This window comes from Pholcus phalangioides, unplaced genomic scaffold (assembly GCF_987345545.1).
Source record: "Pholcus phalangioides strain wild (caught in Gottingen) unplaced genomic scaffold, Ppha-v1.0 ptg000027l_1, whole genome shotgun sequence".
NCBI classification, from domain to species: domain Eukaryota; kingdom Metazoa; phylum Arthropoda; class Arachnida; order Araneae; family Pholcidae; genus Pholcus; species Pholcus phalangioides.
The window spans coordinates 14,279,309-14,304,263 of record NW_028301617.1 but is presented as its reverse complement, the minus strand read 5'-3'; positions in this window follow the sequence as shown (position 1 = coordinate 14,304,263).

The following is a 24,955-nucleotide window of genomic DNA, read 5'->3' as shown; positions in this document are numbered from 1 at the left end:
CGAACTGCCTCAACCCCAGGTTCCAGTGCCTACGGCCCGGGGGCAGGACCGGATTTAGTCATTCAGCGGCCCGGTGCAAGAACAGTTTTGCGGTCCTGGTGATAGGGGTTGGGCCCAGAGGTTAACTAATCTTTGCTCTATAAATCCACCGAAATTTCTTTTAGGGGCGTGGGAGGGTCTTCGAATTTGGATCCGTAAAAAATATTTCCGAGGAGGAGGCCCCAGTAAGTAGGGCCGTTCTAGCGCATGGGCAGACTGGGTATGGGCAATGCAGGTGGTTACAAAGCTTCACGTTCACGAGAAATATGTAAAACAATATAATGTCTAACAGGGCTGCAACTGGAGGAGGGGGTGCAGGCGGGTCTGGTGCCCCGGGCGCTGTGCTAGAGGGGGCGCAAATTTCCCTCTTTAATCTCTCCTTCAACATTATGAGGGGGCGCCAAAATGCATGCTTGCCCTGGCTGACCAAGCATCTAGTTGCGACCCTGATGTCTAATACTGTGAAATAAGATTTTGAATCGGGATAACTGGCGCTTTAAGTCTGATAGGGTTAATCCCTTGCACCAAGGGCTCATCACAGTGGCATGACCAATTTATGGGAAAGGCAGACCGGGCTGTAGGAGCTTTAGTTATCGGTCTTATGTTTATAAATATATAAAAATATAAAATTTCTTGAATTTCAACCAAGAAAGCCGGATAAAAATCTTAGTCTGGGGGTCCTTTCAAAAATTAAGGCCCCCATACAAGGATGTGGGGTGCTGCAGATTCACTACACATGTGTGTGTCTTTTAATAAATCGAAGTATTTTTCATCAATGGATTCAATAAAATTTCAAGTTTTGCAGCTGCCTAATTTCGGCCATGGGGGATCGGAAGTTGTGCACGCTAGGTTTAACCAAACGTATTATAAAGCAGGGTTCTTCAAAAAATGCACCAGAAGCGATATATGTGTATATGTTACCGGCAAAGTATGAAATCCAGGCATTCTATAGAATGCCTAGGCATTGTATAGAATGCCTGGTCGTTTCAGGCAAAGTATGAAATACCGGTTTTATTCTATACTTTGCCTAGGCATTCTATAGAATGACTAGTCATTCTATAGAATGCCTAAACACAATCCAGGCAAAGTATGAAATTTCTTCTTCCAACAAATATCTTTAGGGGCGGTATAAAATATTACATAAAATTAAAATTTCATAGAATTTTCTTTTTTTCCCGGAAACGTTTCCCTTTCGCTCTCGTGAAAAAGGATCTGTTGAGGGGCGGTGTAAAATATTACAATTTCTTCACGTTTCCCTTTCGCTCTCGTGAAAAAGGATCTGTTGAGGGGCGGTGTAAAATATTACAATTTCTTCAAATTAAAATTTCGCAGAATTTTCGTCATTTTTTCCCGGAAACGTTTCCCTTTTGCTCTCGTGAAAAAGGATCTGTTGAGGGGCGGTGTTAAATATTACAATTTCTTCAAATTAAAATTTCGCAGAATTTTTGTCATTTTTTCCCGGAAACGTTTCCCTTTCGCTCTCGTGAAAAAGGATCTGTTGAGGGGCGGTATAAAATATTACAATTTCTTCAAATTAAAATTTCGCAGAATTTTCGTCATTTTTTCCCGGAAACGTTTCCCTTTCGCTCTCGTGAAAAAGGATCTGTTGAGGGGCGGTGTAAAATATTACAATTTCTTCGAATTAAAATTTCGCAGAATTTTCGTCGTTTTTTCCCGGAAACGTTTCCCTTCGCTCTCGCGAAAAAGGATCTGTTGAGGGACGGTATAAAATATGACAATTTCTTCAAATTAAAATTTCGCAGAATTTTTGTCATTTTTTCCCGTTAACGTTTCCCTTCGCTCTCGCGAAAAAGGATCTGTTGAGGGGCGGTATAAAATATTACAATTTCTTCGAATTAAAATTTCGCAGAATTTTCGTCGTTTTTTCCCGTTAACGTTTCCCTTCGCTCTCGCGAAAAAGGATCTGTTGAGGGACGGTATAAAATATTACAATTTCTTCGAATTAAAATTTCGCAGAATTTTCGTCATTTTTTCCCGGAAACGTTTCCCTTTCGCTCTCGTGAAAAAGGATCTGTTGAGGGGCGGTATAAAATATTACAATTTCTTCAAATTAAAATTTCGCAGAATTTTCGTCATTTTTGCCCGGAAACGTTTCCCTTTCGCTCTCGTGAAAAAGGATCTGTTGAGGGGCGGTGTAAAATATTACAATTTCTTCAAATTAAAATTTCGCAGAATTTTCGTCATTTTTTCCCGGAAACGTTTCCCTTTTGCTCTCGTGAAAAAGGATCTGTTGAAGTTCGTAATTTTTTCCGGAAACATGCATTGGCCAGCGACGACTTCCATTCTTATTGGTGTATAATCGCACCATTTGATCCACGATGTCGACTCCATATTTAATTTCGTTATTGTAGGCAACTGTTTCTGGGGTCTTTTTCACGTTTTCGTTGATAGTTACATCAGTATGAAGTGAACTCAGAACTAGAACATTTTTAATTTTTTTTTTCTCTGATAAGATGTCAGCGTGATATCAGTTCCAGTTTTGAATACTATTGACGAGTATAGATCCCGTGTTCCTGTTTTTGCAGTTGGAGTTACCTCACGACGGTCTTTTTGAAGGGTCCCAACCAAGCTTGTCCTTTTCAAAAATGCACATAATCTCAGTGATGTAAAATAATCATCTGTTGTTTTGTTTCGACGTTCTCCTAGGTAAGGTTTGACTAATCGAATAACATGTTCATAGACAAGTTAATTTGCTGGTCTGGTGTTATCTGTCCCAGTGTAATCGAAACTGATTTTCTGTCTATTCAGAATATATTTGGAATCAACGCAGGCAAGAAGCCAGAATTCTGTCCCAAATTTGTCTGGCTTACTTGGGATATACTGTGTAAATGGACATCTTGCTTTTGAGGGTAGAAGTTGTTCGTCCACAGTTAGATTGGGCCCTGGTTTGTAGCACGTCGCACTGTATTCTATGAATGAAATCCATAGTGAACATGCAAGAGAAAATTGGTCAGATCGAATCGCATGAATTTCAAAATTTCTTTGAAACGATATCTTGTCATTGTTTGGGGAAAAAATAGAGGACCCCAAATCTGGACGACCACAATGAATTCAGTAGGAAGTTTTTTGCACCTCTTGCATACATAATGGATATTGTTGCATCCAGTTCAAGCAAAGAAACTGACCAAGATGGGCTTCAGCTTCTGTATATGTCGAATCATTTTGTCGCAGAAAATAAGGCGTCACGAACCCAAAACACTTTCATTTATGTTTTTTGAGCGCATAAAATGTGGGGCCTTGATTTCCTCTCAATATATTTTGCGATCCTCGACATCCTAAAGTTGAGGAAGGTTCTATGATTTTCCATATGCTCCCATCTGCTGCAGTTTCTTAGATCGTTTCTGTGGCTTCAACGAGTTATAATGAGTCACACCACGGTCATTTTCTGCACACGAGAGCTAATTAGACCGGGACCTACAATTTATTGCCGATTCCGAACGGCAAGCTTGTTTCTAAGCTCATCGAGAGGTTGGTGCACTAACTCCTCAATGGGGGACTTCATGCGGTCAAGTCGCAGTGTCTGTTGTACCCCTGTGCCAGGAAAGTTTTCTGACAAAGACGAACCGGGTATCAAACTCACGACACCTCTAAACATCCTTTGGTACTTTAGGCGAGTATCTTATCGACCTGGGCTACCGCGCCCGAGAAATAATTTTATATTGATTTAAATATTCGTCATCAGAACCGCTACTTTCTTCACTACAGTTCGACATAGGGTAGATGTATGCTCTTCTGCACTTTCATCATAACTGCTTCCAGAGTTTCTCTCATCTAATCTTTGCATCTCCTGGAGTATTTCTTCAGTAAATATACGTTTTCTCGTCATTCTAAACCAATGTTTCCCAAAGTGGGCAATCGCCTCCTGGTGGGCGATAGAAAGGACCAAGGGAGCGATAGAAGCCACAGGTATAACATAGGATATATGGGTTCGCTTGAGTGGGGGGGAGGGGGGTGATGAGGGAAAAATTTATCTGAAGAAGGGGGCGATGGAACAAAAAGTTTGGGAAACTATGTTCTAAACTAACTGTTTGAAAAGATCACATGCACTCAAATTTTCTACGTCCCAGAATAAACAATTTAACGGATAATATGGCAAGAATGCTTGACAAAAACCAAAAATGACACACCTGCTGACGACACTTGCAGATAAGAATGAGAGGAAAAGAAAGGTCACACACAAGGTCAAACGCAAAAAAGACTTTCAGAAGGATTATAGCCTACTTAGAAATCAATTGTGACGACGATAGTAGTATTTACCGCATAATGTGCTAGAATATAAGGAAGGGTCACTATGACCCCCCCTTCGGTCTTTCTAGGTATATCCGCTCGTAGCTTCGTTGTTAAAAAAGATAACGAAAGGAAGCTTTGGTATACAATAAGAACGTGCTAATTCAGGAACAGTCCAGAAATTCCAAGTGGTTCGGTTTGTTCTTAGCAGAGATATGGAAGCTTAAACAGCGTGCAGGGTCAAAAAGACACCCGTTCCGTCTTTCTACTGTTAATATTTCATCATTGATAAATGGAACTTGCAAATGCGGATTATGCGATATCATTTTGTCTTGAAAGAACCGAAATTTTCCTCTACGGATTTATGAACAAAAAATATAATGTATAAAGCGCCCGTTAACTCATCTAATCGAGGGTAAGTGACCGTGGTATGTCGGTCACGGAAAACAAATTGGTATACGTAGGTTTACCATATTTTATCGGTGGAAATACGGGAGATAGAGATCCTAAGTAAAGAATTGCTTATTGTTAGGTCGACGATATTTGCTTGAGAAAAATACGTGAAATTGGGATTCGAAATACGGGAAAATGTGGAACAATGTCAATTATCGCTAAATGATGCCAAAAGTAAACGAAATCGTTAACTCGTGCTAAAATCACTGAAAATTCGCCAATCGTGAGAAATAAAGTGCCACTTCAAATTAAAGTGAATTAAAAAAAAAACATGACAAATGTGTGAGATGAATATTCTTGTTTTTAGTCTCTTAATGAGGCTTTTTGAATCACGTGATATTTCCCTTTTTCTGGAGAGACATACATGGTAACCAATATGGCGACTTCCTGCGCAACTCATGAAAGACATAAATCGAAGAAACGACATTAAAGAAACGTAGAAATGAATTGGTTTTTTTTCTACTTTTTGATGGGTGCTAGATATTTCGAAAATTTTCTTGAAGCTCAAGTTATCGATTTGCCTGCTTTTGCTTCAAAAAATGCTTGATTAAAGCTGCGGAATTTCTTCAGTGTAATTTATGGGCCCATAATTAATTTCAAAACATCCTAAACTATATAGATTGATGATATTGGATATTATAAAACAATACAGAAGTATTAATTCTCATTTTTGTGCTTGAGAAGATATAAATCAATGTTATTGCATGAATATCTAACTCAAAAGTAGGTCCGGATAATTATTTCATATTTAATTTTCTGTGCTTTATATTTCTAAGCGAACTCAATTTTTCTAAAATCGAGAATTCAGTTCAATTTTTAAAATTATTGATGAGGCGGAAAACCCTACTAAATTTCCACATTTCAACGGTAAATTCGGCAATTTTAACATTGATTTCCATGGGAAAAACATGCTGTGCTTGTCCTTCCAAGTGATACTGATGATCATAGGCGTACGCAGAATTTTCTCGAGGGGGAATTGAGATTTTTTTACCTTCTGAGGGAGTTTTACCTTTTTTCCCTTTGAGTACGCCAATGATGATGATGATTATGATGTCTATTCCAAAAGCCTCATTATCGTGATGTAATTTCTAAGCTGGAAAGATCATTTTAATCGTTGATTTGATGAATAAAAAGTCAAGTTAACTTCGTTGAAAATATTTGAAAACTCAGGACATTTCTGCAAAAAAGTCGGGACCTTAGAGGAGAAATAAAATACTTTATTTCTCCTCGATGGTCGGGACAGCAAAAAAACAGAAATACGTGTAGTGAAACCTGACGTGAAGTTTTTTGTTTCTCTAATGCTTGTTATGTGTAGTGCTGCCATCTGCCACCAGTTTTTCTAACTATGAGTGAAGTGTTATGATTGAATGATTTATTGTTGTAGGACTGTCGCTCTCTGTGGCGAGACTTTTTAACGGGGAGATCGGCTTGCATTTGCACCTTGAAGTTGGGAACCACAGAAAACCAACTTCAGCCGACCACCACTGTGGGGTTCGAACCCGGATCCTCGCAACGCGAGTCCGTCACTATAACCACTCGACCACTACAGCGGCAAAGACGCTTATAGTTTTATACTTTATTAAAATCAACTATTGAAATTATTTTTCGACGCATAAATTATATCACTATAATTACAACTATGAATAAGAATATTCACCTCACGTACGTCATGGTTTTTTTACTTTCTTGATAAAGTGATCCTCAAATATGTTCAAGAGATCCTGTATGATCTGTCCAGGGAATTTGTTAATGTTGATAAACATCCATGCCAGAGAGAATCAGGGTTCGAACCAACACTTCCACAGTAAAACGCTAGCTCCCAAACTACTCCACTGCAAGACGGCAAATACTAAACGTTGATTTAATTGTTTGCCCCTTCAAACGTTTTATTTCGTTATTTTACAATGTACTTCGTGGAATCCAGTTTTGTTCACTGCAATTCTCTCAGAGTAATGTTTGTTTCCTGCCATTGGTGTTTTTTAAGGGATTTCTGCAAAAGTTTTCCACTTTGCTTACATTCGTCGTCATTTATGGCGATGATTGGCGATGTTCCGTATTTTACCCGTATTTGAAATCCTGAGTTCCGGTATTTTTCTCGAAGAAATTTGTTAGCCTAAATGTGCAATAAAACTTAGTGACACGGTTTTTACAATCTACCAAAATTACGAGAATTCTTTGGATAGCAATTTACTTCAGCTTTGGGAGCTTACGTCAGTGGTGAAATAATTGACGTTATGTGTCTCATCAGGCCCCTAGCCAGAAATTTCATTCCAAGGGGGATCACTTTCATTTCGTGGGGAGGGACCAAAGTGATAGAATACTGGTTCCAAAAATTTTACGTCGCGGGGCACTTTTCAGAATTGTTATCATTGAGCACTAAATTTGACAACATTTACAGGTTGGTGCCATGTATAAAATACAGTAATTGTGATAAATCTGGTGATTGTGCATAATCGCCGGTTATTATGCACAATAATTTCATCCGTTTTGATCGGTGATTATGCATAGTAATCGATATAAATCCGGTGATTATGCGTAATTACAGATTTATGCCGTTTTGTTTACGGTAACGTATAAAAGGTATTCCACGAAAAACGTCCAAAAGCGATAAAATGTTGTCCGTATCCGATTTGAAATTCCAAAAAGAAATTACACGCTTAAATTCAGTTGTGATTTATTTTGACGAATGAATTTTAATTTGACGAAAATGTGACATTTTATATCGTCCATCCACAGATCCCTTGTCAAGAAAGCCAAAGGAAAAGTTTACAGAAAAAAATTAGGAAAAATTATATTAAATTGTAATCGTATAAATTGAATATTTTATACCGATCCTATAAACAGATCCCTCCTCCAGAGAGCCAGACGTTAAGGTATCCCGGAAAAATCGAAGAAAACTGTGTGAAAATTTAATTTGACGACATCGCCCAGGAAGAGAGTTAAAGGAAAACGTTTGAAATTGAAAACTGTGTGAAATTTTAATTTGACGACACCGCCTCTCAATGGATCCTTTTTCACGACAGAGAAAGGGAAGCGTTTCCGGGAAAAAATGACGAAAATTCTGCGAAATTTTAATTCGAAGAAATTGTAATATTTTATACCGCCCCTCAACAGATCCTTTTTCACGAGAGCGAAAGGGAAACGTTTCCGGGAAAGAATGACGAAAATTCTGCGAAATTTTAATTCGAAGAAATTGTAATATTTTATACCGCCCCTCAACAGATCTTTTTTCACGAGAGCGAAAGGGAAACGTTTCCGGGAAAAAATGACGAAAATTCTGCGAAATTTTAATTCGAAGCAATTGTAATATTTTATACCGCCCCTCAACAGATCCTTTTTCACGAGAGCGAAAGGGAAACGTTTCCGGGAAAAAATGACAAAAATTCTGCGAAATTTTAATTCGAAGAAATTGTAATATTTTATACCGCCCCTCAACAGATCCTTTTTCACGAGAGCGAAAGGGAAACGTTTCCGGGAAAAAATGACGAAAATTCTGCGAAATTTTAATTCGAAGAAATTGTAATATTTTATACCGCCCCTCAACAGATCCTTTTTCACGAGAGCGAAAGGGAAGCGTTTCCGGGAAAAAATGACGAAAATTCTGCGAAATTTTAATTCGAAGAAATTGTAATATTTTATACCGCCCCTCAACAGATCCTTTTTCGCGAGAGCGAAGGGAAACTTTTCCGGGAAAGAATGACGAAAATTCTGCGAAATTTTAATTCGAAGAAATTGTAATATTTTATACCGCCCCTCAACAGATCCTTTTTCGCGAGAGCGAAGGGAAACGTTAACGGGAAAAAATGACAAAAATTCTGCGAAATTTTAATTCGAAGAAATTGTAATATTTTATACCGCCCCTCAACAGATCCTTTTTCGCGAGAGCGAAGGGAAACGTTAACGGGAAAAAATGACAAAAATTCTGCGAAATTTTAATTTGAAGAAATTGTAATATTTTATATCGCCCCTCAACAGATCCTTTTTCACGAGAGCGAAAGGGAAACGTTTCCGGGAAAAAATGACGAAAATTCTGCGAAATTTTAATTCGAAGAAATTGTAATATTTTATACCGCCCCTCAACAGATCCTTTTTCACGAGAGCGAAAGGGAAGCGTTTCCGGGAAAAAATGACGAAAATTCTGCGAAATTTTAATTCGAAGAAATTGTAATATTTTATACCGCCCCTCAACAGATCCTTTTTCACGAGATCGAAAGGGAAGCGTTTCCGGGAAAAAATGACGAAAATTCTGCGAAATTTTAATTCGAAGAAATTGTAATATTTTATACCGCCCCTCAACAGATCCTTTTTCACGAGAGCGAAAGGGAAGCGTTTCCGGGAAAAAATGACGAAAATTCTGCGAAATTTTAATTCGAAGAAATTGTAATATTTTATACCGCCCCTCAACAGATCCTTTTTCACGAGAGCGAAAGGGAAACGTTTCCGGGAAAGAATGACGAAAATTCTGCGAAATTTTAATTCGAAGAAATTGTAATATTTTATACCGCCCCTCAACAGATCCTTTTTCACGAGAGCGAAAGGGAAACGTTTCCGGGAAAAAAAGAAAATTCTATGAAATTTTAATTTTATGTAATATTTTATACCGCCCCTAAAGAGATTTGTTGGAAGAAGATATTTCATACTTTGCCTGGACTGTGTTTAGGCATTCTATAGAATGACTAGTCATTCTATAGAATGCCTAGGCAAAGTATAGAATAAAACCGGTATTTCATACTTTGCCTGAAACGACCAGGCATTCTATACAATGCCTAGGCATTCTATAGAATGCCTGGATTTCATACTTTGCCGGTAACATATACATATATTGAGTATAAGTTCTTTGTCCCCTCCCCCAGAAAATATTGAAATGACGGGCCTCCCACCCCCATCAGAAAAAATATGAAACCCAGCCCTTGAGAAAATATTGTTGTTGCAACCCCCCCCCCCCCAAGCAATAATGACCTTGCCCCCCCCCCAGACTTCCAAGTCAATCTCCCCCTATGATTAAAGGTTGAAATTGGCACCCCTTCTGGTTCAGCGTCCAGGGCACCAGACATGACTGCTTCCCCCTCCTTGCGGCCCCGTGATTGCTTACCAATTTGCATGCTGAATCTCGAACGATATCTCATTATCATGTGGGCCACCTCTGCGTGAGACCCCAGGCCGTGTCCGGGTGGGCCCATGCGTTAAGACTACACTAGGAAAGAGCGCGATTACTTTTTTTAATGCAGTTAAAAAACGAACGAAAACCCCTTCCTCTTGTTATTGCCCCATACCCACGGTTCCGTGGCATCCTGTTTGGGAATCAATTTCACTACATTATAACTGTTTAAACAAGTTCAGGTGTGGGCGAGTTCAAAATAATGATAATAATAATAAATAATAATAAATAACTATTAATAAATAATAATTAATAACTATTAATAAATAATAATTAATAATAATTACTAATTAATAATTAATAATAATTAATAATTAATAATTAATAATAATTACTAATTAATAATTACTAATTAATAATTACTAATTAATAATTACTAATTAATAATTAATAATAATTAATAATAATTAATAATAATTAATAATAATTAATAATTAATAATAATTAATAATAACTGTTATTACGAAGAAATTTTTTTTAATTCAACCAAAACTATTAAACACTTTTAAATGTATCTAATATTTTTCTTTCTCTGTATGTTTTTTTCTCCGTAAAGACGCGTTCCTGATAATTTCCCTCTCATGGTTTCTAGAATTTCCCTCTCGTGGAAGAGAGAAGCTGCTTCCATTGACTTAACATTGCATACATGAGTTGGGAAAAAAATTCATTAAAAATCAAATAAATTTTTTAAAAATAAAAAAAAATATATCTTGACAATAAGCGGTTTTTGTGGCATCCGCTCAAAAAAAATGATGAAGTTCTGAGCGTAAAAGCTATGCGAAAAAATTCATTAAAAACCAACAATTTTACATTATGCTCCCGTTTGAGTGGGTCATGTGAGGAATCGGGTGACGTCAAAACCAGTTTCATTCCGAAGCGCGCGCTTGCTAATACTTAACCTTATATATTCTAGAAACCTTGACTACGAACTACCATGCTTTGTTTATCTGGTGAGCTGAGTTCAGCTACAGCCAAAGCTGCATTAACGACCGTATTCACCCCGTATTCACCGTATTCTATATATTCTAGAAACCTTGGTATTCACCAACACAGTTTCAACTGCAATCGCAGGTGGAAGGATTGAAGATCGAAACGGACTGGTTAAATTAAGGATTTTAACCAATCCGTGTCGATCGCTGATCGTTTAACCTGCGATCGCAGTTGAAACTGTGTTGGTGAATACGGCCGTAAGTCTTTCAAGCGGCTTTGGCCACAGCCGACAATATTTACGCGATAAAGCCAGGTTTTCCTAGGAGCCGTCCACTCACCAGTAAGAGAAGTAGCATAACTGTTTTCCTACAGAGCGCAATACGCCTGACGACAGCGCTTTACGTCGGACGTGATTGGCCGACTACTTCTGGAGGAGTCAAATGCGTCGTGCGCCGTGGTTTTGCCGATATTCTCTTCACTCTTATGTGTTTTCTTTTCCTTCCCTTCAAGCCGGAGCATGCAGACGACAGAGTAGCTGATGCCAAAGCCATATACTTTATATAGCCGCCCTGATCTGATGCGTCTCGCTAGGAAAACGCAAACGCGTAGTGTGATTATGTAACACGTTTCTATCGGCGCAAAATAGTCTAATTCTGTTCACGCTGCGCAACAAACCTATTCCTAGGAAAACCCGGCTTAAGCTTAGCCCAACTTGGTTTCGCTGATGTCAATCGTTAAATGATTATTATAGATGGCCATAATTAGTCATCAAAGAAGACAATAGGATCCTTTTTTTGGCGTGGATCCACTTATACCTTGGACGTATTCATTCATGGCCAAATTCTTCAAGTGCAGGTCAGAAGATGTAGGCCCGTTTTAACGTATTGGGAGTAAAGAAGCATTTTTTTTCAGTCCGCTGGTTAATCCCCCGTCAAAGATCTTGACTCTATCCTGAACACGGCCATTAGGAGGGCAGAGCAAGATAAGACCAGAAGGGGAAGCTTATAGTTTAAGTTCTATTTCTTCACATCGAATATGCCACTGTGTTAAAAAATGCATAGTAAAATGAGTAGCAGTAATTTGAAGTACGTCACCGCAGTGGTGGTCGGCTGAAGTTGGTTTTCTGTGGTTTTTAACTTTGTTTCACAAATGGGAGCCAAACTTAATGTTAAAAACTCTCGCCACAGGGAGCAACAAGCATGCAATGGCACAATTATTCAATCATGGCACTTCAGTCATAGTTAGAAAATTGATCGCAGCACTATACATATAATAAGCATTACCCAAAAACAAACTTACTTCACGGTCGATTCACAACATGTACACGCACATTCCAACATGTATCAATTCATTAGAAGTTCCACAGAGGAATGTAGATGAGGTGCATGTATGGTTTAGTAGTATCAGTAATTTTAAGTAACAGCTTGAATTGGCAATAGCCAAGGTCGTGTATGGTTAGAAACTTTTCCTTAACCGTTTGAGGTGCATTATATAAAAATATTTTTTTTTGGCCGAACTAACTTCATATACTCGGTACATATGACTCATATAAATGTATTTTGTAACTATTCTTTTATTTTCATCAAACTCCAGCAAACAACAGTTGGTTGCACAGCGGGGACACTGCCCATCTAGAACATTAAAAGCTTCACTAGGGTTTAATGCAGGAAAAGCAACATTTTGTTTAAAAAATTCCTTTTCCGCCGATTTTGTAGGCCAAAATGATCAACATAGCCGGTACATCTCTTTCAATGAGGTGGCAATGTAAATTTTCCTTCTTGAGGGTGGCTTATAAATGTGTTCCAATTGCCAAATTTTCCATCAGTAACACTGAAAAAAGGAGAACATCGAGATTGACAATGTATCTGGCGTTGGTAGAATTTCTTGAGATGGTTCCACTTCTTCCTTGAAATCTGGGCTTTGGTTTTTGCTTTTTCCTTCCGAATCATCTGAAATTTTCGAGAAGATCCAGGCATTGGGAAGTGCATCAGCATTCATTTTTGTCATCATCTATGCAGTCTATATAAGCTTTGTTTTATTTTCTTCATCTGGGGTATCATCAGATGCATTAGATTCTGGATCAGAGGTAAGTTCCGAAATTAGTATAATATCGCCTCCTCTGTACTAAGGAATTTTATATATATGCATTTCGGTCAAAAGTAATAAATGCATAATAATTGAGGGGGGGGGGGACACTAACGGCAAAATAAATTCCAGAAAATAAAATTAAAACAATGGAGCATAGAAAGTAGTTGTCAGCAGCCACTCTAAAACCACTAGAATGAAAAGATGGTTATGTGTGGGACAAAAAGTAACATGTTGCGTCTTTCAATTCTAACCCCCGAAACTCCTCCACAAATACACATCTGAGATGTTTCACCAACATTGCTGCTGTCGCCCATTTTCTAGTGAACAAGAAAGAGGGGAGAAAATTAAGAAAAACAAGGTCGCTTCGTGTCAGAGTGGTGATTTCATGCTGACGACACTTGGAGTATCTCATTGCTCTAGGTGTGCTGTGTCCTCAATATGGAACCACCTTTTTAAAACTGCCATAATTTGATTTTAAACTATTCTTAAATTTATTAAATGACTTGCTTCCAACAAATAGGGCAAAATCTAGGAAAAACTATCTGCAATTTTTGAAAGAAAAAACTTTTATTAGGGAATAAATTTTAAAACAAATATCATAAAAATAGAGAAAATGGTGGACTTTTTTACCACTTGTAAAACAAAACCAGTATGATGCTTCCATCTTTGACAGAAAATCTAAAGCGCACCTCGGAAACGTTTGTTTACCTTCAGCCTCAACTGGATTATACTGTCTTCTCGGTCTGCTAGGGCTTTATTCGTGTTTAGTGAAACATTCTTGCCATGTATCCTGCTTAGTGAAATAATATTGCCATGTTTCTGGTTGTGGTGCAAACATAGTTGATAATTACAGGCCGGGGACAGGGGCCCCACTTTAATGGCCAGAGGAGCGAAGCGAGGCGCTGAACGAAGTTCGGCCTACAGTGCAGCCACTGATTTGCATATTCGCATGCACCTGTTAGCGATTGGACGAAACGTTTTCTGCGCTAATGCATTGCTGAATTACGTGTCATTTCACTTCCATCGCGCGTTGTTGCAGGATGTTCTGCTCGCAGTCGCGTTTCAGCACCGAATTTTTTAATTCTTGACGGTGTTAAATGGCTTCTGTTGGGCCGAGGCCTAGTAACTTCAACCAATTCGGAGTTTAATAATTCTAGTGATTTTAATTTCGTATTGTCGTGATGTATTTTTAAAATTCGGTAGTATGAGTTTACCGCCCGTTCAATTCCGTTGGATTATTTCGATTTATTACGCGTATTTTGCATTATTTACGTGTTTGTGTCCTAAGGCTAATTTCACGTGCATGTGTCATAAGGATTATTTCTGTGTCTAATGGATTATTGCTGTGCCGTTTAGGACGCGAAAAAAAAACAGGTGAGCGGTAAAAAAAAACTTTTTTATTTCCCTTTCTCGGGGTTACATTAGAGTCGGCACTGCTTGGCGCCAAAGCAGTGCCAAGAAGGATGCTTATACTGCTTTTTCACCAACACCTGAATATGGGAGCTGTCAGATTTGTGTTGGAGAAACTTAAGTGTGTTTATGTGTTTGTGTGTCCAGCATTTGGCGTGTTTTGTGTTCAGTAGGGAGTGGAACGCGCCGTAACTAGATAATTTCTCAAATATGAGGGTGAATCTGGTGCTCCCCCTCTAGTTCATAGCCCAGGACACTAGACCCGCCTGTCCCTCCCAGTAGAGGCCCTGCATCTATTTTCCAAACCATAGGCGGAGATAGACTTGGAAGTCTGGGGGTGGCACACGATGATGTCAATTCCTCTATACATATATGCATTGGGTGTGGGTCACAATCCCGACAGACGAAATCCCGACAGGTCAAAATCCCGACAGGGTCGAAATCCCGACAAGTCGAAATCCCGACACGGTCGAATTTAAAAATTCAATTTCGCCGTATAAGCCGCACTCCGCGATTTCTGTCGGGATTTGAATTTCTTGCGGCAAGGGGCGTTGGGGTGACGATGAGAATGATAAATTGCGATCAAATAAATTTTTCAAATTTTAATTTCGCCGTATAAGCCGCACTTCGCGATTTCTGTCGGGATTTGAATTTCTCGCGGCGAGGGGCGTTGGGGCGCCGATGAGAATGATAAATTGCGATCAAATAAATTTTTGAAATTTTAATTTCGCCGTATAAGCCGCACTTCGCGATTTCTGTCGGGATTTGAATTTCTTGCGGCAAGGGGCCTTGGGGTGACGATGAGAATGATAAATTGCGATCAAATAAATTTTTCAAATTTTAATTTCGCCGTATAAGCCGCACTTCGCGATTTCTGTCGGGATTTGAATTTCTCGCGGCGAGGGGCGTTGGGGCGCCGATGAGAATGATAAATTGCGATCAAATAAATTTTTGAAATTTTAATTTCGCCGTATAAGCCGCACTTCGCGATTTCTGTCGGGATTTGAATTTCTTGCGGCAAGGGGCCTTGGGGTGACGATGAGAATGATAAATTGCGATCAAATAAATTTTCAAATTTTAATTTCGCCGTATAAGCCGCACTTCGCGATTTCTGTCGGGATTTGACTTTCTCGCGATGAAGGGCCTTGGGGTGACGATGAGAATGATAAATTGCGATCAAATAAAATTTTCAAATTTTAATTTCGCCGTATAAGCCGCACTTTGCGATTTCTGTCGGGATTTCCGTTTGTCGCTGCAAGTGGTTTGTGGCGCATACCATGATCAATGGAGATCAATAATTTGGAAATTCATTTACTTTTCCAACTTGGCGAAAAGCAAAGGATTCAGGGTTGCCTTTTTCTGGAATTTATCGATTTTTCTATCCTCTACAAATACTGCTATTCCTTATTATTTTCTTTGAGAATTTTTCGAAATTCTTTCTCGCTCAAGTTTCAAATAGACTTAAAATGTCAAATGATATTGCACAAAGTTAGACCATATCATGAAGATCTTAATTTAAAATTTTCAAGGTTTTCGAAAGCAATGTAATAGTAGAGAAATATTTTTATTCATATGAATAAAATTACATGTCTTGACAGCTTAATTCACTGATTCATCGCCGAGCCGCAACCACTGAAGGTCTGGCCCGTATCGAGAAATTCCATTCGGAGGGGGGGGGGGAGGACAAGGTGGTCAAATAATATATTTGGCCATGTTTTACCTTATTTCAATCATTTTCTCTCATTTCGAAGGGACCGGATCCCCAATTCCCCCCTCCTCACTACGAAGCTATAAACATAAAATTCTGTCAGTAGTTTTATTTTATACTGTTGAGACTCCCATAAAAATTTCTTAAAATTCTATCTCTAAGTTGGTCTTAAGGCTTTGAAGAGAGTATGAAAATTGTGTGGTAGTGTAGTTGCATACAGGGTGTCCTTTAAGAGTTAGTACGGCCATTGTCTTCTCAACCATCCGTGGTAGAGATGATTTCAGTTTGAAAAAATGCTCAAAAGGCGTTCAAAAATTACCCTGTACCAGTTTTGAGAGTGAAAACACAGTGTGTAACAAAATGAAAAAATATAAATTTTTAAAACTTCTAATTATAAAGTGACTGCACCGTATCTCCTGAGACCAACAAAAAAAATCTAAGTTGACAAGTACAATGTTCGCTGAGATATTTGAATTCAAAATTCGAAGGAAAGATGGAAAGAACAGCATAAATTTGGGGAAGGAGCGTTGTCGATTAGTTTTTGCTGTCTTTTCATAACTTTTCTCCAGTTTTCGAAGTCAAATATCTTAGCGAATATTGCACTGAGAAACATGCAATTTTTCTGTTGGCATCAGGAGAGACAATGCAACAACTTTCTAATTGGAAGTTAAAGGACGGGAAATCAAAGAAAAATTTAGATTTTTTTTTGTTTTGAGCCACACACACTGTATTTTCCGAGGATGATATCACTTTCCGCTATCCATACGAAGGTTTCAACGGTTGGCTGATGCGAGATGAAGTTAGGAAGGAAAAATTCAGCTGTGCTCTTGCTAGGAATCGAACCCACGTTCTCGAGCTTTCTGGGTGAGCCCACTAGACTACAAAGGCAAAGAATATCAATTTTTCCTTGGAACTTGTATGCGATGAACGGTCGGACCTAACTCAGGCCTCTGGAATCACGAAGTGCGGCTTATACGGCGAAATTAAAACTTGAAAATTTATTTGATAGCAATTTATCATTCTCATCGTCACCCCAAGGCCCCTTGCCGCAAGAAATTCAAATCCCGACAGAAATCGCGAAGTGCGGCTTATACGGCGAAATTAAAATTTGAAAATTTATTTGATAGCAATTTATCATTCTCATCGGCGCCCCAACGCCCCTTGCCGCGAGAAATTCAAATCCCGACAGAAATCGCGAAGTGCGGCTTATACGGCGAAATTAAAATTTGAAAAATTTATTTGATCGCAATTTATCATTCTCATCGTCGCCCCAACGCCCCTCGCCGCGAGAAATTTAAATCCCGACAGAAATCGCCAAGTGCGGCTTATACGGCGAAATTAAAATTTGAAAAATTTATTTGATCGCAATTCATCATTCTCATCGTCGCCCCAACGCCCCTCGCCGCGAGAAATTTAAATCCCGACAGAAATCGCGATGTGCGGCTTATACGGCGAAATTGAATTTTTAAATTCGACAGTGTCGGGATTTTGACCCTGTCGGGATTTCGACCTGTCGGGATTTCGTCTGTCGGGATTGTGACTTGTCGGAATTGTGAACGGAACCCATATGCATTAGATCAGTCGACTTCACCTTTGGTGCTGGGGGGGGGGGGTGTAATGCCCATCCGCCCATGCTCCAAACTGGTAATACGTGCATTTGAAGTAGTTTAATGTATGCATATTTGTGTTGTAGATCTGTGTGATCACCGTGGCAACCAGAAGTTTTTCCAAAGAAATAGCCAACTCAAAATTTGAAATCTGTAGAATGTCGCATTTTTTTTTCCGATTACCATTGCGCAATTGCAAGTTCCAAACCCGGATTTTCACCAAAAGCAAAATTTGATTTGGAGGGGGGGGTTCCCCCAGAAATCAAAAATTAGAAATATTTATGTAGAGAATTAAAATATTGGAATAAAATAATTTCTTTTATACTATCTGAAGAATTAGATTAGAATTAGGTGCCCCTCTAAAAGCCGATTATGCGTACACACCCGTGATTTTCGCGATGCGAAACGGTAATTACCACATAGCAGCTAGATGACAAAACTGTGGATATTCAAGGTTGAGTTTTTACAGATTCGGTTTTTTTCCACGATATCGGGAAAGTTTTACAATTTGAACGGGTGTTCCAATCCTTTTTTAATATAAGTTTTTTTTGCGCATTTCGCAATATTGTAAGAACAAGACGAATTTACGCCGTATAGACGCGGTCTTTGAATATCGGCAGATATCTGCGAAAGTATCGTAATTTCCCGTATGTAACCGGAAGGGAGAAAATCCACTGGGGAATAAAAAAATCTGAAATTTGAAACTTCTGTACACGACCCTTTCATTCAGAGAGAGAAGCATACAACTAGAGATATCCCTCATCTTATATTCTTCAACAACCCGTGTGTATATCAATACAGTACAGTGTGCAAAGTAGTAAAACCAGTTTTTCAAGGTCGCGCGATTATGATACATAGTGAAAAGAAAGGAAAAAAAGTTTTGGGGAGGTTTTTCCTCTCTACTTTCTCTTCTTAGAAGTAGTAAAGAACGCGTCCTGGAGGACGCGTGAACAAAATTTTTATGCATCCTTTTCCGAAATTCCGGGTATTTGACGCGTTCAAATACATAATTATGACATCTCTGCTATATAACATCTGTGACGACAAAATTTGCAAAATCTGACACTAATAAACATGTTTTTTCCCAACAAATGTGGATGAAAGAGAAAAAACGGGGGGTAGCTGAAATGAACTCATACAATTTTGTTACTAAAATGTGCTAATAGCAAAATCGTTGTCACGTTTGCTGACAGAGAGCTGAAATCACCTTCAGTTGTGAGGTTATGTATTGCTAATGCCTTTCAATCCAAAAACGTCAGCCACAATGCAATACTGTGAAATCTATTTCAACTTTTCAATACAACAGTTTCCCCCAAAAACAGACATCAGCATTTTGTCCTTCCCTTTACACCTTGAAGTCTATATCAATGTATGCTGGTTTCCAAACTCTTAATCACACCCCCTCCCTTTTGATAAGAGTTTTATCAATAAACTCCCCCCCCCCCCTCCTTGACAACAATTTTATCGGTGACCCCCTCCCCTCCATCCTCCCATAATCAACTTCATTGAAAATGAAATAGTGACTGCGCTGTTCTCTCCTATCAAATAGCTTTTCTTTTATTTGTTTCTTATTGTTTTCTGTGTACATAAATTCCAATAATATATTTTTTTCTGTTGATTATTATAGATGTAGAACATGCTATGATATAGAAATTAATTACCTTTTGGGTTTGATAATACAATTGAATAATCACAACGTAGATGAACCCAAAATTCCAAAAAGAACCACGGCTATATACGTTTCGGAACTATATGAAGTTCCTTCATCAGTAGCAGAAACAAAGAAGAAAGAAAATATTGAAAAATTCCTTATAGCGGAAGTGACTCGCTGTTGTGACAAAAGTTTCAAATTCAAAATGAACTTATATTTTGAACTTATGTTATTATTATGAACAAAAAGAAAACAAAGATCATGACTACAGCAGATATTCACAGTTTTTATCTAGATGGCGAAAGTTTTGAGATTGTGGACAGATTTGATTTCCTGGGATCAAGAATTGTAAAAGAGGAAACTTGCACACAAGAAATTAAAAGACGAGTAGTTCTGGGTAAAACATCCATGAGAAAGCTTAATATAATAATGAAAGACAAAAATTAGAATTAAATGCATTGGTCTTTCCTGTCTTTATGTATGGATGTGAGAGCTGGACACTACGGAAAGCAGATAAGAAAATAATTGATTCCTTCGAACTTTGGTGCTGGAGGAGGTTGCTTGGAATTCCATGGACAGCTAAAAGGACTAACAAATCGGTTATCGAAGAAGTCAAGGCTGACTATTCTCTAGAAGCAACAGTTTCTTACTTTGGTCATGTAATGCGTACAAAAGGCTCACTAGAAAAAAATGGTAATGCTTGAAAGAATGGAGGGAATGAGAGGAAGAGGCAGACCAAGCACCAGATGGATAGAGGAGGTGTTGCAAAGTACTGAAATGAAGCTAGCACAACTGAGACATGCTGTGAATGACAGACCAGCTTGAAGAGCCATGATACTTATATAGAGCCACCAGGAGTCGAAATCGACTCGATGGTTCCTAACAACAACATGGTTGTTAAAATGCTCTGGGGAGCAGCGGATAAGCGTTGATTGGGAAAAGAGGTGCCGCGGGTGGAAAAAGTTTGAGAACCCCTGACATAATATCTAAGTGTATAAGAGGCTCCACACATTCTCCAACGCTGCCTGCGCTAGGATCTTTGACGGGACACCAGGCCAAGTGATTTTTCTGAGGCCCTATTAGGCAAATTATCGAAAGTTTCAACCAGATCTAATTTTTGTGAGTTTCCTCTTCCTGTGAAATATCCATACAGAAAATGTTAAATACATAATTCAATAAATTAACACAAAAACTGTCGAAAATTCAGCACTGAAGGAAATTTTAAACTAATGAGAGAAAAAAATCCTGATACTGATAAAAATTTTGGACTGAATCAAAAATAATTAAAAGAAATAATTCCAGCATCAATATCAATAAAAATTCAGAATTTACGAGGGAAAATTTCAGAATTGATGAAACAAATAATTCCAGAATTGATGAAACAAATAATTCCAGAATTGATGAAACAAACAATTCCAGAATTGATGAAACAAACAATTCCAGAATTGATGAAACAAACAATTCCAGAATTGATGAAACAAACAATTCCAGAATTGATGAAACAAACAATTCCAGAATTGATGACACAAACAAATCCAGAATTGATGACACAAATAATTCCAGAATTGATGAAACAAATAATCAATGCAAGAAGTAATTTCAGAATTCATGAAAGAATCCAATAGTTTACCGTGAGTGCGGTTTCCCACAAAGCACGGTGCCCAGTGCGTCCGCTCCTTCCGACACTCCTAAGAGCGCACGGCTGTCACTTTCACAGCGGAAATCACTTTTCCTCATTTCTCTTTGACAGCCTCAACCGTTTTCTCCATTGAGGGCAAAGCAAGAATTGGGGAACGGGGGGAGACTAATGTGAAGAGATGCTTGGCTAGTCGCTGAATATCTGTTGTTTAAATTTTGTTGGCTAGACTATGCCCTCACATCCCGTTAGTTGGGATTTTTGGTGGGCCCAAGCAGAAGCAGATTTAAGGGCGGGCGCACACCCTGGGCCACGTAAAACCCAAACGTTACACTTTTTTCTAATTTAAGGGGTCCAGTATTTACTATTTCGTCCGGGGCCTCAACCGATTTTAATCCGCATCTGAGCTCCAAGCAAAACTTTTCACGGGCCCTTCAGTAGTTAATTTACAGCTTGAAAAAACAAAAAAAATTATGGTAATTGCCCCAAGGCCTGTTACCATGTCAGCCCTACCCTTGTGGGGTCAAATGCTGAACTTGACCATACGGAAATCGGGCGTCGACATCTGCACAACAATTTTACCGAATTTAAGAGTTGAACTTGAAAGTTATTGGTAACATTCCCAGTTTAAACGACAGCGGTTTTTCTACACTTAATTACATAAAAGAAAGCCAAAAAAAAAAAAAGTAATTTAAATGAAAGAAACTTACGTGGGGTAGAATCTAGTTCATCAATATTGTCATCATGAAATCCTTTGAACTTTGAAAAAAACAAATCTTAAGCTCTTCTTTTTTTTTTTTTGCTCACACAGGAGTGTTTCATTGTTCCAATAGTACAGCAAATTTGTGATTATTACTATCTGATATAAATAGTTCAATCTTACACGAACGGCAAGGAATGGTTCGATTCTCTACGTGTAGCTGGTCATCCGACAGAGATGAGCGGGAAAAAAAATTACACACCATAGGAAGTCCAGCATAGGAATCCGTATTGCTGTATAGCAGAAACGATTTTTTCCCTTCATTTGGTAGGTCTGTGTCCACTCAAGAAAACAGCGAGGGAATTTTAGCTGCACACTAACTGTATGCTATCAGTGGCTCTCTTTTCGCTGAGTAAAAAAAAGACCGACAGCTTCAATATTGTTAATTGAATGCATGTGTTGAATGTGTCTGCAAAACGATTTTTTCCTCTCCCTATAGAAATATTTTGTTCCGAGGAAAAAAAGAAGCTAATATCCGTTTGCAATTCCCCCGTGGTGTGGTGCCTTGATTTCGAACAACACAACGCAAATCACACGGGTACGGGGATGAATACAAGAAACGGTGGGAAGAAAATGACATTTGGTTAATGGTGTCCTTTATTTTGCAAAGGTCTGTTTTGTCAATCCTAGGGGATAATGAGCAAGCCAGACGTTTTAGGAAAAGTGTGCAAACTTCTCAAACATGAATTCGTATAGGTTCTCCGTGGATGGTGGCTTTTACGCTTGGCAGTGCGGAAAAGTAATGAAAAAAAAACCACAAATTAAAATGAATATAGTGATTTAAAATACTTTTTAATTACTTAAAAAATTTCCTTCACTTTTCCATTGTACAACATGATGTATAATTTGTGTATGACTAGAAAAGAGATGCACGAGACATTTCTGTCTCGATTTCCATGGTGCATGCAATTAGTGTTTGATCTCGTTTATCGAACCATCTTTTCTTTCATGCACAAGAATCATCGTTGAGATTTGTCTTCTGTAAATATAGAATGCTAAAATGATTATTCACATGCGTTCTGGAAGTAGTAGCGGAGATAACTTCATGGTGATAATTAAAACGTAGTGTATCTTTTCCTTTGAAGTCATTTATATATTTTTTCTTCACAAATTCTCCCTCACACTGCCAGAAGTCGTGAAAAATGGAAAGACAAACGTCAAACCATTTCTCCTTCGTCTTTGAATCTCATTATACAGCATATCGTTTTACTAGGATTTTTTTTAATACATGTTTTTGTGTGTGTGTGTGTGCATATTTGTTTATTTATACTTACAGTCAGCCCACCCGTATTCGCGGGATTTTTCCCTTTATGGAAATTTTTTTCGCAACACTCAGAAATCATCATTGATGTGTTTTGTTTACAAAACTTGAGTTGTGCATGTTTAGAATGGCTCGCTAATGACATTACTGTCATCACTGAAACCGTGACAACTCCCAAGAGAGAAACTGTCACCTCGGGTTGGATTAACCCCTTTGGCCACAATGTGCGCTAAAGGACACAGCCAATTCTACAGAGCCAACTGAAGAGACATTGTCACGTTAGCGAAACAAGTGGGTGGAGAATGTTTCAATGATATAGAAGTCGAACAGCTAATTAATAGCACTTCAGAGGTATTGTGGTCGGCTGAAGTTGGTTTTCTGTGATTCCCAACTTCGAGGCGTAAATGCGAGTCGATCTCCCCGTTAAAAAGTCTCGCCACAGAGAGCAACAGGCCTACAAACAGTACAAATATTCAGTCACTACACATCACTCACTTCACTTCTGAGATATAGATGGCAGCACTGAAAAATCATACACAACACTAGATACGCACTCAGACTGTTAGGTACACGCACTTACACTTTCCGGCACAACTCACTAGGCAGTAAATTGCCTATGGCAATAGACCTGAGTTGTGCTCTTTTTGAAAAAAAAAAAGTTCAGAGGTATTGATCGAAGAGCAATTAAATGCAGTTGACTGCTCCTGAAATTGAAGCGGTACCAGATGAAGAAGATCAATATAAAAAAGTAGAAGACAAGTTCACCATGAGTAACATAGCGGAAGTGCTTCGCACGCTCAAATCAGCAATAGATTGTTTTCATCGCATAGATCCCTCTATGGTACGCTCTTCACATGTAGAAAAATTGGTAGAGAAAGCCTTGTCATCATATTCCAACATACTTGATGATATGAAGAAGAAACTGCAAATAGAAATCACAATGTTCTTTCAGAAAACATCGCCAACAATTTCTGCACCCTCTTTTACATTCCCTTATACCTCTGCGTTACCCTGCTCTTCTCATGCTGTTGAATAAACGAGATATACAAGAAAAAAACTGTGGTTTCGGTTATTCACGGATTTCCCGTATTCGCGGTCACTCCTGGAACGTAACCCCCGCGAATACGGGGGGCCGACTGAATATTGAGCTTTGAATTTTAATTTTGGTATAGCATAGCGCTTGAATAAACGATTCTGCAGTCTGATTTTTTTTTGAGATAGATGATAAAGCTGTCATTATTGCATTTATTATTTGTTTGTTTTATTTTACAAGTTTTATTTTCTCAGCGATTTTTTGTAATTTTTAACTACATCGATGAGACCATTGATGTTTTTCAACCCTTTACACGGCATAATAGCAATAAGCTTGCTTACGATTTTCAGCAGTAAATAAGCATAAAGTAATGAAAAAGTAATGGGTATAGAGCAGCTTTTTTCAAAGTGTGTGTCGCTGTTTCTAGGGGCATCGCCAAACTTTATGTGGGGTGTCGTGGTGAGCTTGAAATATTGATTTGTGCACCTATTTATGCTTTGAAGAAGTTCTTTTATACGGGAAAATGTCTATTAATGTATCCTGAAGTGCCGCCGATGAATCAGGCAAGGGAGCCGTGGTTGACAAAAGTTTATGAACCATTGGTATAGGGAAAAAGTGTTTCACTGAGAGAGAGAGGGATTAACTTTACAAAATATTTGGGCTTGCCAATGCTAAAATAAGACGACGAGATATCATTTCAATGACACTCAAAAGGTTGAGATCCGTCTGAAATCAGCGATGAAACGTACTGTCTCAAGTCTATTGCTGTGACTACCGTTGTGGTATTCAGATTCTATGATGCTCATTTTATTCTCATGCTTAATGGATATACAGGGTTCATGGGAAAGTCCCTTGGACCTGAAATGACTTGCAAACAAAGAGCTACAGCTATGCAACTCCTCACACAGAAAGGGTTCCAAGGATGTCTTCAAAAATTTTAATTAAAAAAAAAGCGCTTTTAGTTCAATATTTG